The 12,435-nt window shown below is 41.0% G+C and overlaps 1 protein-coding gene and 1 long non-coding RNA gene across 5 annotated transcripts in view; both read left to right on the plus strand.

Annotated features, from left to right (window-relative positions):
* Positions 1–12,435, plus strand: part of scaper (S-phase cyclin A-associated protein in the ER) — a 213,899-nt gene that overhangs the window by 193,913 nt on the left and 7,551 nt on the right.
* On the plus strand, positions 4,840–9,623 carry LOC147830938 (uncharacterized). The gene is made up of 3 exons (XR_015526726.1): positions 4,840–5,572; positions 5,678–7,260; positions 7,640–9,623. It is a non-coding gene; the product is annotated as an uncharacterized LOC147830938 (long non-coding RNA).

Below are 12,435 nucleotides of genomic sequence, written 5' to 3' on the forward strand. Positions count from 1 at the left end.
AAAATGTAAAAACAAAACTCTTTTTCTCACATTGTCATTATGGGGTATTGTGTGTAGAATTTTGAGGAAATAAATTTAATTCATTTGGAATAAGGCTGCAACAAAACAATATGGAAAAAGTGAAGCACTATGAATGCTTTCCGAATGCACTGTTTGTTTTTATACCAAAACATCAAATACTCTAAGGCACGGTTTAAGGATCAATGTGTTGCCCCAAAATACAAATTGTCATTTTAAATATTTATACTTAACCATAATCCTTCAACTCACTTACAATATGATCTTTTTTATGATAACAGGTAAAGGTCAGATTGAGAATGGTGTTTCATTACAAATATCTGTTTTTTTTTTTCTATCATATTCTGACTTTTGCTTTAACTTAATCTAAAGTAAACATTGAAAGTATAGTTCACCCCCCAAAAAATGAAGGTTTTAAACTCTAAAGAAGATATTTAGAAGAATGCTTTAAAAATTAACAAGTGAAGGGTGAGTAAATGATGAACTATCCCTATATGGACCTCAGTGGAGCCCTAAAATACAAATGTATTGTCATTTTAACAACATTTTTATAAAACAAATCTTTTATCGCTTACAAAAATCATCAAATTTACAGGTAAAGATCAAGTCTGTTTGTTGACTTTTTACATATATCAGTTTTACTCTTGGGACATTTTCACTCATATTCTGACTTTAGCTTTAGCTTAAAGCAGTGGTTCTCAATCTGTGGTACGTATACCACTAGTGGTACGCAGGTTTCCTTCTAGTGGTATGCAGAGGAATGAAATATGTCATGTACATGCTACACACATTTCAAAATGTATCAAAAATTATGTATATAATATAACATATAGCCTATATTTCTGAGGTAATCTGCCACGTTTTTTAACTGTGCAGAGTTGTAGCTGGGCCTACTACGCTACTGTATTTCAATACTGCTCATGTTGGTGGTACTTGGAGAGACTATTTTTTACTTACTTGGAGAGACTATTGGTACTTGATGAAAAAAGTTTGAGAACCACTGACTTAAAGTATACATGAGTGCACCATTATAAATCAAAATAAATAACTGCAATTCAGTGGGACCCATTTGTGGAGATTTTTGTGTAAAGGTTAAAAACCACTGATTTAATATGTTAATATTCTGCTCTTTATTTCTTTTTTTCTTTTTTTGGAGATGATGTAAATTGAATGTAAATGTGACTTCCCTCCTCATGTAAATCAGATTTCACGAGTTTTATAATAATTCCCAACAGCCAATCTCCACTAACTATAATTTGTTTCTCCATTAATAAAAGGAGCATTAAAAGATGCAATAAAGTTTCCTGTATTAAATCATAATGCACATTTCTCAGTAGGAAAAAAACAACATTGTCCGGGATTGGCTCGAAACAACTATTTACACAAGCCAGTTCTTTTATCTGCGCACATTTGAGCAGCCATCAATTTTACTGTCGGCATCGGTCTCTCCTCCGCCGTCTTATCAAGTCTTCATCAAAGAACAAACCCCTGGCCCACAGGTCTCCTTCCTCTTCACCTTGAGCCGCTCCGAGTGTGCATGTTTGCGTTTCACTGCGTTAACTTTACGCTCCCTTTGTTTTCAGCTGACAGGCCGGGAGTTATGTAATGGGCCGCCCGTAAAAGCGTGGCCGTGTTTGAAAACTCCAGTGCTCTCTACTTAAGGCTGACTCTGGACACTAGGCCTGGTCTCTTCTCTGCTTTATGGCCATCTGTGTTAAGGTAGGGGGAGGAATCACAAGTTCAAACGCTTGCCGTTGCTTTTATGATGTCAATGGCTGAATGGATACCTCTCAGACAGACACTGGTACAGGAGGACTCGGCTGAGGTCCTGCACTGTGTTAGGGCTGCACGATTTGGAGACAAATCAAAGTGTGATTTATCTGATCAAAATTGAGATTTGATATGTGAAATGTGACTTATTACCAGTTTATAAAAGAGCTACAGGTTTGATGTGGTGGATTTTACAGCTCTAAAGAAAGACGAAGCATAATCACAAAGTACGCTATGCTGTACTACTTTTTATTTAAAGAAGTGGTCCCCAACCCCCTAGGCCGCAGACCGGTACCTGTTCGTGGATCAATTGGTACCAGGCCACACAAGAAATCATTAATTATTCTAGTTTTATTTATTACCCGAGTCTGAACCATCTTTTATTTTAATAAAATCTTTTATTTTGAAAAATGACCGTATTCTCTCGGTTACGTCTCGGTCAGTTGAGTGCCAAAATGTAACCCACACTCCTGCAAAATGAGTAAGAAACAGACGTCTTTGGAAAGTTTCTTTGCCCTTGAACTACCAGGAAATGGATCCGCAACCCATTTGTCAACAAATAAGGTGAATCCAGCATGTCTGTGTGCTAGAGATCGCAAATGACAGCGGCCGTTTATTTTTTCCTCACGCAAGTTTGTTATTTCCAGTGGAGGGGCACCAGTTGAAATCATCTCAGAATGCCGCAAGTGCACCACGAGTCACGTGACCAGAACTGACCAATCAGTTTCATCATTTGCATGGAATATACACATTTTGGTAGGCTAATTATCTCAGACAAACACCAAAACACTGCAGAGCTTTTTAATTTTCTCTGTAGATAAAACTTGTATCAGAGTGACCGCAAAGTTATGTCAGCTTGTCATCCTCTGAGAAACGATGATGGTCACCTAGAAATCTACATACAACCACCCTCCCCTACCGCACCAACTGAGGTATTGGGCGTGGCTGACATACTTAACCACGCCCTTTCAACTGTCAGTTTTGACAACAAACAGAAATGATGATGTTTACACCAGACGCGGCTTGCGCAAACAAATCACTCTATTTGCGCTCAAATAGGAACGAAACATTTTTAGTTTACTCGATTAATTGGCTCGTCAAATCCGCTTCTCAAGCACGTCAAATTACTTCACAATAGACACAGATTCGCTTCATGGTCTGCCCAGTGACTAGTTTCGTAGCTAAATGACTAATATGGATTTTATTGAGAGAATAGCTGTGCTTTATGCACTTTAGGAAGGCTAAAAAACAATGCAGATTCTTCGGCGCCGTGTCCGAGTCCACTAGATTCCTTCAGAGGTGCACCCAGCTCTGTGAGTTAAACAACTCCTCCAGAAACTATACTTGGATGATGGAAGCTTTTAGCTGTGCTTCCGACTGAGCTGAGCCCAGTTTGATAAGCTGTTGTCCTATGTCGGCAGCAGGATTTCTCCTTGGGACACCAACAACAGGCGCTGCATCATAATCATACCCCTACTAGGCATAGGCCAGTATAAGATTCTGACAGTATGATAACCTTGGATAAAAATATCACTGTTTTACGGTATTGTGATTACTGCTCTAAAATATGTTCTTTTTAAATGTTTGGGTAAAAAACAACAAGTTTTTCTCATTGAAAACAATATATTTTATTTTAAGAGACATTTCAATATTTTGAACTACTGGAGCTTTTGATGTGGAGGTTTCTATTCTGCTGAAGATACTGTTTCCCTATAAACTAAATAGTTGTAAAAACTTCTTTGTATATAATAGTTATAAACTAAAACTTACATATACCTTAGAAACGGATTAAAAATAAAAAATAACATTGGTGGTTTTAAAACCTGACTATTGCAAACTGCGGTATAAAGGCTTATTTATACTTCTGCGTCAAACGCCGGCGTATGCTACGGCGCTGACGAATAGCCCTTCACCGTGGCCGTCAGCGTCGCTGACGTGCACCTCTTCAAAAATGTAACTACACGTCGCAACGACGAGTAGATCAAGCTCTGTGATTGGTCAGCTTGGTAACGCTGACGAGTCTGGGCGGGACCGAGAGCCGCGTGAATGGTGCGAGCCTGATGGAGCAATTGTTTACAAGTGTGGAGTCCCGTTAAGGAGCCACTTGTACATCCCAGAAGTGTTCAGGAAAAGCAAAACAGCAGCGAAGAAACTCGACACAGAGAAGCATTTACACCTCACTACCAACTAGCGTTTCGAAAGTGTTAATGCAGACCAACAGAGACAGCGCGCAGAAGTATAAATGCACAGCTACGCGCGTTGCATGCGCCGTGGGTTAAGTCGGTCTTTTGCCGCAGAAGTATAAACCAGGCTTAACTTGAAACCGGTACTCATCCCATGCCTAGCCCCTACTTGAGCAAGCTCCTGATTGGTTAACACAGTACAAATGTCCGCTAAAGTTCTGATTTTCCAACTCGAGTGATTCGCATGTGAAATGTGCAAAGCACTCAATTCACGCCACTTCCTTCAGCTGAATCACTTTATAGTTGTCTATTCGCTTCTTTGCTTTGACTTAACATGTAAATCACTTGGGCTTGACGCTTCATCTGCGTCTGGTGTGAACGCAGCAATAGGTTGTAATAACTCTCCCGAAACCCTTTTCCCCGATCTTTCTGAATGAAATGTCTACTCTACTACATCCAATCAGCTCGCTGTAGACAAAGCAAGCCACGCCCACTGTTTTCTCCTTTACTGTTCTGTTTTTGTAGGAACTGTGTCACAATACAAAATAAAATAGTCGCAGCTTCTGATTCATGTGGACTTTAAAACCTCTTAAACTTTGTTTCATTTTTTTCAATAAAGTTGTCATGAGAAATTACGAAAATAGCTACAGTGTTTTAGATCTGAAATAATAATTTAAATCTTAAAGATATGTACAACCTTTACATTCAGAGTCAAATCACGAGTTCGGTTTAAAAATGATTAATCGTGCAGGCCTAGGCAGGGTCGTATCTCTCGGCCAGGAGAAGCGGGAGTTGTCTGACTGGGTTGGAGCAGTAGGTAACCTCTGCTCTCGCAGTTGTATGTTTCCCCTCTGCGGGTACTTGAGGGGGGCTCATTGTTTAGGTGTGTGAAGATGAAGCACCACATGCTGAAGGATTATGAGATGGCCGTGTGATTTGTGGAGTGGAATGTCCACAAAACCGCAACCCCCTTACTCATGCAGTCTCGAATTGGGAAAGAATGGCTTTTACAAACCGTATACACAAATTCGTTCAGGTTGTGTTTTGGGAATAGCTGATTCAATCCAGTTATTTAACCCTTGTGTACTGTTCAAATGGACTACCCTTTTGTTTTCTTGGTGGCTGTTTTTGGCCCCCTGACTTCCATTATAACCACATTTTTTATTAGAAAGCTGACACCAAATAATCATGCATTCTTGATTGTCGGTGGTTAACCAAGAGTTAAAATTTGTCATTTTTACTGTTGATCATCAGTTGGCAGCATTAATCCTTTAGATAGACCTGTGCAAAAAAAAAAAAAAAAAAAGTTCTTTGGAGTAAAACAGCATTGGGGCAAAAACACCCATGAACATAACGAAAGCGTAGTCGATTTGCCCAGACTGTATTGAGTATTTGAAAAATTCCAATTTATTTTCCCAAAATATGTGTCAAAATAGGATTTGTCACCAAAAAAATCATTCCATTTGCTGAAACAAAGTTGAGGCCAAATTAAGACTCAAAATCACCCCAGAGTGGATGAAAATATCCCCAACAACACACAAGGCTTAATGGATATTTTGGAATATTGCCTTAAAAAGCTTATTGAAAACACAAACATAAATGTGCATTAAAAAATGTATGAATATGAATCACATTAATTGAATAAATTCCAGCATGCGCATAAAAACATTAATGTGAATTTGTTTGTCAGATCATGTGATATGCAGGATGGGATGACATTAATCAGGGGTCTCGCGCCTCTAAAAGCCACTGCATATTCATTGCATTTCATAGTCATTTTCTTAGGCGCAGGTAGTTTATTATATTAGAAAAAATGTCCACACATCAAAACTGCCTGACATGACCAAACTGAACTTTGAAACCACGAGGACATTTATTGAACTAAATTTACTCAAATGATTTGCTTAAGGACCCAATATGCCTAAAACAAAATCAAGTATGAACTGAAACTACGTAATTTAGAACAAAATCCAGTCAAAACAAGGTCCGCTTTTACATCGTTTCGGTAGTTTATAATGGTTTAGCAAGAGTTCAGTTTTGGCACCTTAGATACCATTGGTCCGTGGCTATTAACCAATCAGTGGGTTTGTTCTGGATCTCCACCTTCTCATGACACTTCACCCCCGAACAGCATTTTTATTCTTGTCTCACAATCTGCCAATGCCCTTTTATAGAGATCGTCAAACACATTCGGAAGTATGAAAATTTGTGCTGGATCAGTGCTACTGGCAGATGTTTACGAAATTGTTCTCTCACCAGAAATGGGAAGTAACGAAGTACAAATATTTTGTTACTGTACTTAAGTAGATTTTTCTGTTATCAGTACTTTACTTCACTATTATTATTTATTTATTTTTTTACACAAATATCTGTATTTTCTACTTTTAAAATTTTTCAAATCTGGCTAGTTACTTTCATTTTAGTGAGGTTAGTGGCGCAGTCTATGTTATTTCCTGTCATTGCACAATTTGAACGTCTTTTTGATTCATTCAATCTCTTCTTTGTCATTGCGCGTCTGCGTGCTACAGTGCACGGCTTTTTCAACCTCTGATCATGCGCCGTAGGCTTGTTTATTTAGGGCACACTTACACTGTGCTATCAATCCATGCCCAGGCCCATTTCCCAGTTCGTTTAAGAAGTGTGAGTGCTCTGAATTGGGCTCATGTGCGGTTCAGTTGGTCGGCCCTGGCCCGGTTGGAAGTTGTGTGCCAGAGCACGATTCACTTGGACTCAGTGCGCTGGAAGTGTGAGTGCAAAGCGCGCTTGAGCCCGAAACTGAGACGTGAATTTTAAGGGACTGTTTCATATGGATTTATTAATCATTCTTACTGTTCTATGAACTAGAAGTGTCGTACTTTATTGAAGACGCAAACCCCTCACTGCAAGACAGCTGCACCTTCAGCAAACCTCCTCATTCCTGCAGCACGAGGACTTTCTGATTGTTTAATGAGCATCAAAAGTGGCGGATCTGTTCAGTGAAAAATTTGACTGCGTCACTGCATATCAAACGAAATAACCAAAGAAATCTCCACTGTGCTGAGCGAGAGCGCTTTTTTAACTGAACAGCGCATCATCGATGACGTAAGTGTGCTCAGGCTCGGATGCAATTTGAGTACAGGCCGTCGGGAGAGACGGGAGGGGGGACAAGCGTGCTACGGCACGGTTCAAGGCAACTGTACATAGAGTGAGTACTCCCTTTATAAGCTTACCACGGGAACGGGTAACGTGGATGAGACAGAGGCAGTCCTGACTGATGTCATGATTATACCTGGTAATAAGATGCGTTTTGGTAGATCGGATCACAGCCCTGCTGAAAAATCCAGCTTAAACCAGCCTAGGCTGGTTGGCTGGTTTTAGCTGGTTGACCAGCCTGGTTTTAGAGGGGTTTCCAGCCATTCCCAGCCTTAGCTGGTCAGGCTGGAAAATGACCAGCCAAATCCAGCTAAAACCAGCTTGACCAGCCTGGTTTAAGCAGGATAAAGCTGGTTTTGGCTGGACTCCCAGCTTGGCTAGGCTGATCAAGCTGGTTGTAGCTGGTCATCTCCCAGCTTGACCAGCTAAGACCAGGCTGGAAATGGCTGGAAACCAGCCTTGAAGTGGCCAAAACCCCTCTAAAACCAGGCTGGTCAACCAGCTAAAACCAGCCAACCAGCCTAGGCTGGTTTAAGCTGGATTTTTCAGCAGGGAGGTAAAACAAGAGATGCACTCCTGATCAAATCTGGCATTTAAACAGATTTAAAGTCTTTTGTTTACTTTCGATCATGTGCTGTACTTTATGCTGTTTTATAGTTTTAACGTTTATTATATACACGTGTGTGTACTTCCGCCATCTCTTTCTCTCACAGCCGCCATTGTTGTTGTACTTGAAGTACACAGTGGCCTTTAGAATATTACGTTTGAGCTTCACATTAACTTACACGTTGTGAGCTAGCTGTATGACACATTTTCAATCTAAAATTCGGCATACCCTTTGAGGGTTCCAGGGGTTCATGAGGTAAATGGGTATCCGGTGCGTCTGCAGCATTGTAGTTTATAACTGTCTCATGAATGATTAGAAATACAGCAGTATCTCTACCACTCCCTAGAACTGATGGGAGAGATTGATTCTGCTCTCCGTGTTTGGCTAAAAAAAATGACCTCCTTCATCTCACCCACCATTCTGACACTGCGCAGCTCCTACGCTGAAAACAACCAGATGTTTTACACCATTCGTTCCATAGTAGCAAAAGCATTAATTTCAACCCTGTGCAAAGCTTCTGAATCATACAGTTTGGCCGATCCAGGACTAGTCTGTACTCCCAATTCCTTGTACCATTAAAAGGCTCCATGGTGGTTTGTTTAAGTCGTTTCAGTCAGGCATCTTTAAACAGTTCCTAATACTGAGAGACATGTACCTAAAGTCTTTGAACACTGCTGTAGAACTGCATTATAAGGCGTTTCGTCCTTTAAATGATAAAAGTAGTGAGTTATCTCTTTGTTTGTCATGCTGTTAAACCCTTGAGGGGTATTATTAAAGGGGAGAATGCGATGGAAAGAGTATTGTTAAGAGTATTTTTAAAATCTTGTAAATCCTGGTAATTTATGTCGCCCCTTTCCCGGGGAATGTCACCCCTCCCTTATGGTTTGCATTTGGGGCTGAGGAGCAATGGACGGATGTGTGTAGTACCTGTAATAGGGACTGGTTAACACCCTCTCTTCATCTTTCTCCCCTCAAATCCCTCTAGTCAGGATTTACTGTGGTGACCTCCCAACTCTCCAGTTCCCTCCCCGGGTGCCGACGGCCTTCCCAGGCCTCTGAGTCGGAAGCTTGTTGCCCCATTTTTTTTTTTACCTCCATCCCAGTCACTGTATTTAATCAACCTGGGCCTGCTGTGATTTGGTTTTAATTCTAACGGGTGGGCCGGATTCAACGGTGTGATTGAAGGTGGTGATAAATGCCAAGGCAAAGGGGGGCAAACACCCTGCATGAACTCCATTATGAGTATTACTTCATTTATTAAAGTGGGACCAGGCTTGTTTTTGCATTTCGCACAAGGTTCATCTCCAAAACCTGACCCACAAACATGCATTTCAGCATGTTATAGACCTTAATATAGAATAGATGGATCTCTGTGGTTGTGACAAGAGGGTTGCACTGACATAAACCCCAATAAACCATCAACATTAGTCAATTTCCTGTTGTTTTGACAAACAGCAATTTGTCACAACTTTTATATTAGCCTACATAATCTAGTTTGGCTCGGTATTAAGACAGCAAGTCAAGGTGGAGAAAGTATAAAGCATTGCATCGATAAAACCAGTCTGTCTATCAAGACGAGCCCTCAGCATGCTCAAGAACATTGAAAACCATTCATCTACTGGCTAAACTGAAGATCTGCTTTCTTCATTGATTTAACCAGAGGGAGATCTCAATCACCTGACTGAACCTGGTTTCTCTCCATCTCTTGATGGTAGGGATGTAACGGTATCAGAATTTCACGGTACGGTAATACCTCGGCATGAATGTCACGGTAAGGTATTTATTGAATCATTTACAGGAAAAACAAAACTACAGAAAATACACCAAAAAATACTCCAAAAAAGTTCCAAAAGTGTCAATGACATACAAATTAGCCATCTATCTGTAAGCTTTGAAACAGGAACTTCAATTTTAACAACAAAAAATTATTAAACCATGTAAAAAAATAAAGTTTCAGTTTAGTATTGTTGAAAACTCATCACATTCAACATTTAATCACTCACTCATTTAGATAGAGATGGGTTTAAAGGAAAATTATCATATAACTATAATCTGGTAAAAGCTGGGATCTCTGGGCATTTACAATGTCCCCTGCAACAGAAAAAAAACCCTCTCATTTGGGACTGAGGTTTCTGGGACAGAGAGATATGATTTAGCCAAGGTTGACAGCAGTGGGTAACGTTGTGCATTGTCTTTCCCCCACTTGAGAGGACAAGCCATGAGTGAGATAGAGGTCTCTTTGCGGTACAAGTCAATGTCTGCATCAATCTGAACAGTGTGCTGTGTTTCTGCAGTCCCCATGACTGCTATTAGTTGTATTCCCCAACTTGCAGGCACGTGCACTCATAGGGCTCAACCTTTGCAGTGCACAGCTCTTTTTAGTCTTGGATAGAAAATGCCCTTCCAAAATGATCAAAAGTGCCCCCGCGATGCGACACACCCTCTGTCCTGCCCTTCAGTAGGTGCGCGACAACACCGCTCTTGAGTATGCGCGCTGAACCCCCCCTCGGCGCTTTACAGTACGCGCGCGACAACACAGCTGCTCAGAACGCGCGCGACAACACCGCTATCAGAACGCGCGCGGCGACAACACCCGCTTTAGGTTCGATCATTTCCAGATCTTTTTCATCCCCGCTTCTAGCAGCACACTCCATTTCTGCTTCATTCGCCTGAGCAAATTTTCTCAGAAGACCTATAGTTTTATCGAGTCATGCGACTACGGTAATATCGAAAAAAAATTCTATTGCGATATGACGGTATTTACAAAACCGTTACATCCCTACTTGATGGACATTCTTGCCAATGTGACCTTTGACTTGCTTTGTTGAGATCAGTAGAGTTGGCTATGTATGTAGAGCCTCAATTATGCTACCATGCATTGCACTTCCATTCATAGTAATTTAAGCGAATCATCTTGATACATCTATAGCAGGGGTGTCCACACTCAGTCCTGGAGGGCTAGTGTCCTGGAGTTTATCTTCAACTCAAATCAAACACACCTGAACAAGCTAATCAAGCTCTTACTAGGGACACTAGACGCTTCCAGGCAGGTGTGTTGAAGCAAGTTGGAGCTAAAGTCAGCAGGACACCGGCCTTCCAGGACCTACTTTGGACACCCCTGATCTATAGTCTCCGACCACAATCTATAGACTCACCACATCCTAGATGCCAATATTTCATTGATCCTTAAATGATAAATCACTAGATTTTGGGGAAGCTGCTAGTACCCACAATCTAAATCTAGGTTCATACCATACACAAGGGATCACATCACTCGCTCCAGATTATTCACAAGATGTTTATCCCTCACTTTCAATATAGTTATTTGTACTCTCCCAATTGACACAATCGAGACAAATTTCATGCTTTTGCTGCAAACGTGTCGCTTATTCTTTGACCTTTGTGCCACATAGTGATAATTTGCCTCTATTCATGCGCAAGCATTGACTTTGTATGTACACTCACCGGCCACTTTATTAGGTACACATGTCCAACTGCTCATTAACACATTTTTAATCAGCCAATCACATGGCAGCAACTCAATGCATTTAGGCATGTAGACATGGTCAAAACGAGCATCAGAATGAGAAAGAAAGGTGATTTAAGTGATTTCGAATGTGGCATGGTTGTTGGTGCCAGATGGGCTGGTCTGAGTATTTCAGAAACTGCTGATCTACTGGGATTTCCATGCAACAAGGCTCTCTAGGGTTTACAGAGAATTATACGAAAAAAAGAAAATATTTAGTTAGCGGCAGTTCTCTGTGCGCAAATGCCTTGTTGATGCCAGAATGTCAGAAGAGAATGGCAGACTGGTTCCAGCTGATAGAAAGACAATAGTAACTCAAATAACCTCTTGATACAACCGAGGTCTGCAGATGAGCACACGTCTAACCTTGAGGGGAATGGACTTAAGCAGCAGAAGACCATACCAGGTGCCACTCTTGTCAGCTGAGAACAGGAAACTGAGGCTACAATTTGCACAGGCTCACCAAATTTGAACAATAGAATATTGGAAAAATGTTGCCTGGTCGAATTTCTGCTGCAACTTATTTTGATGGTAGGGTCAGCATTTGGCATCGACAACATGAAAGCATGGATCCATCCTGCCTTTTATTTATGGTTCAGGCTGGTGATGGTGTATTGGTGTGGGGGATATTTTCTTGGCACACTTTGGGCCTATTAGTACCAATTGAGCATCGTGTCAACACCACAGCCTACCTGAGTATTGTTGCTGACCATGTCCATCCCTTTATGACCACAGTGTACCCATCTTCTGATGGCTACTTCCAGCAGAATAACACGCCATGTCATAGAGCACATATCATCTCAGACTGGTTTCTTGAACATGACAATGAGTTCACTGTACTCAAATGGCCTCCACAGTCACCAGATCTCAATCCAACAGAGCAGCTTTGGGATGTGGTGGAATGGGAGATTCGCATCATGGATGTGCAGCCGACAAATCTGCAGCTGCTCTGTGATGCTATCATGTCAATATATACCCAAATCTGAGGAATATTTCCAGTAGCTTGTTAAATCTATGTCACGAAGGATAAAGGCAGTTCTGAAGGCAAAAGGCGGTCCAACCTGGTACTAGTAAGGTGTACCTAATAAAGTGGCCAGTGAGTGTAATTTATTTGTGTGGATACTTATTTCTGTGTTTAGTGTGAACCCAGCATAATGTGTCTAACAATTGGCCAAAACTAGACTAGTCGTCAAATACAC

This window comes from Danio rerio, chromosome 25 (assembly GCF_052040795.2).
Source record: "Danio rerio strain M-AB ecotype USA chromosome 25, GRCz13ab, whole genome shotgun sequence".
Classification (NCBI taxonomy): Eukaryota; Metazoa; Chordata; class Actinopteri; order Cypriniformes; family Danionidae; genus Danio; species Danio rerio.